Below are 2,663 nucleotides of genomic sequence, written 5' to 3'. Positions count from 1 at the left end.
GCCAACGAGCCCGCGCATAGCAATCGAGGTGTAAAAAGGGCGTTGAAGGCAGGAAGCCTGGACGAAAGAGGCTACGAGGTCACCTCGAAGCGGTCTAAGAATCGGGCGCACTTGGGGCGACTACCAGTGCCAACCCCTTATCCCGCGGTGCGTCCGACACACAGAAATTTCCAAGGCGGCCAAGGAGCCTCCCCGCATAGCAATCGGGGTGTGAGGTTACGGATGCAGCATTGATAGCAATCGAGGTGTGAGGCGAAGGATGCAGAAGTGAGAGCCGAGGGATGTAGCAGAGATAGCAATCGGGGTGTGTGATGCAGAAGAGATAGCAATCGAGGTGTGCGGTGGGAAGGGCCCAGCAGCCAGAATGCATGAAGCGACGGATGAAGCAGTGATGACAACCGGGCTGTGAGGAGAGGAGGGATGCAGCCAAGAAAGCAATCAGGGCTCGAGGCAAGGGATGCATCAAGGATAGCAATCATGTTGTGAGGCGAGATTCCAAAGGCTAAACGTGAGAGGCTGCAGGGTCGACTCAGAGAGGTCTATGCATGTGAGAGGCTGAAAGCAAGGTCGACTCGGAGCGGTCTATGCATCGGGCGCGCTTGGGGCGACTACCAGTGCCAACCCCTTATCCCGCGACGCGTCCGACAAAGAGAACGTTCCAAGGCGGCAGAGGAGGTTACCAGCCGAAGGATGCAGTAGCAATAACAGGTATAGTTCCGCGGCGGCCGAGAAGACTCACCGCATAGGAATCGGGATGCGAGGCGAGGGATGCGGCGGGAAGGCCCCGACGGCTAAACGGAAGAGGCTGCAGGGCCGCCTCGGAATGGTCCAAGCATCGGATGCGATTGGGACGACTACCAGTGCCAACCCCTTATCCCGCGATGCGTCCGATACACAGATAGTTCCAAGGCGGCCGAGGAGCCTCACCGCATATCAATCGGGGTGCGAGGCGAGGGATGGGGCGGGAAGGCCCCAACGGCTAGACGGAAGAGGCTTCAGGGCCACCTCGGAATGGTCCAAGCATCGGACGCGCTTGGGGCGACTGCCAGTGCCAACCCCTTATCCCGCGATGCGTCCGATACACAGATGGTTCCAAGGCGGCCGAGGAGCCTCACCGCATAGCAATCGGGGGTGCGAGGCGAGGGATGGGGCGGGAAGGCCCCAACGGCTAGACGGAAGAGGCTTCAGGGCCGCCTAGGAATGGTCCAAGCATCGGACACGCTTGGGGCGACTACCAGTGACAGCCCCCTATCCCGCGATGCGTCCGATACGAAGATGGTTCCAAGGCGACCGAGGAGCCTCACCGCATAGCAATCGGGGTGCGAGGTGGGGGATGCGGCGAGATGGCCCCAACGGCTAGACGGAAGAGGCCACAGGGCCGCGTCGGAATAGTCCAAGCATCGGACGCGCTTGGGGCGACTACCAGTGACAACCCCTTATCCCGCGATGCGTCCGATACGAAGATAGTTCCAAGGCGGCCGAGGAGCCTCACCGCATAGCAATCGGGGTGCGAGGTGGGGGATGCGGCGAGATGGCCCCAACGGCTAGACGGAAGAGGCTGCAGGGCCGCCTCGGAATAGTCCAAGCATCGGACGCGCTTGGGGCCACTACCAGTGACAACCCCTTATCCCGCGATGCGTCCGATACGAAGATAGTTCCAAGGCGGCCGAAGAGCCTCACCGCATAGCAATCGGGGTGCGAGGTGGGGGATGCGGCGAGATGGCCCCAACGGCTAGACGGAAGAGGCCACAGGGCCGCCTCGGAATAGTCCAAGCATCGGACGCGCTTGGGGCGACTACCAGTGACAACCCCTTATCCCGCGATGCGTCCGATACGAAGATAGTTCCCAGGCGGCCGAGGAGCCTCACCGCATAGCAATCGGGGTGCGAGGCGAGGGATGCGGCGAGATGGCCCCAAAGGCTAGACGGAAGAGGCTGCAGGGCTGCCTCGGAATAGTCCAAGCATCGGACGCGCTTGGGGCGACTACCACTGCCAACCCCTTATCCCGCGATGCGTCCGATACACAGATAGTTCCGAGGCGGCCGAGGAGGTGGGGGATGCAGCGAGATGGCCCCAACGGCTAGACGGAAGAGGCTGCAGGGCCGCCTCGGAATAGTCCAAGCATCGGACGCGCTTGGGGCGACTACCAGTGACAACCCCTTATCCCGCGATGCGTCCGATACACAGATAGTTCCGAGGCGGCCAAGGAGCCTCACCGCATAGCAATCGTGGTGCGAGGTGGGGGATGCGGCGAGATGGCCCCAACGGCTAGACGGAAGAGGCTGCAGGGCCGCCTCGGAATGGTCCAAGCATCGGATGCGCTTGGGGCGACTACCACTGCCAACCCCTTATCCCGCGATGCGTCCGATACACAGATAGTTCCAAGGCGGCCGAGGAGCCTCACAGCATAGCAATCAGGGTGCGAGGCGAGGGATGCGGCGAGAAAGCCCCAACGGCTAGAGGGAAGAGGCTTCAGGTCCGCCTCGGAATGGTCCAAGCATCGGACGCGCTTGGGGCGACTACCAGTGACAACCCCTTATCCCGCGACGCGTCCGATACACAGATAGTTCCAAGGCGGCCGAGGAGCCTCACCGCATAGCAATCGGGGTGCGAGGCGAGGGATGCGGCGAGAAGGACCCAACGGCTACACGGAAGAGGCTTCG

Source organism: Cryptomeria japonica, unplaced genomic scaffold (genome assembly GCF_030272615.1).
Source record: "Cryptomeria japonica unplaced genomic scaffold, Sugi_1.0 HiC_scaffold_43, whole genome shotgun sequence".
NCBI classification, from domain to species: Eukaryota; Viridiplantae; Streptophyta; class Pinopsida; order Cupressales; family Cupressaceae; genus Cryptomeria; species Cryptomeria japonica.
Note: the sequence above shows the minus strand (reverse complement) of the source record.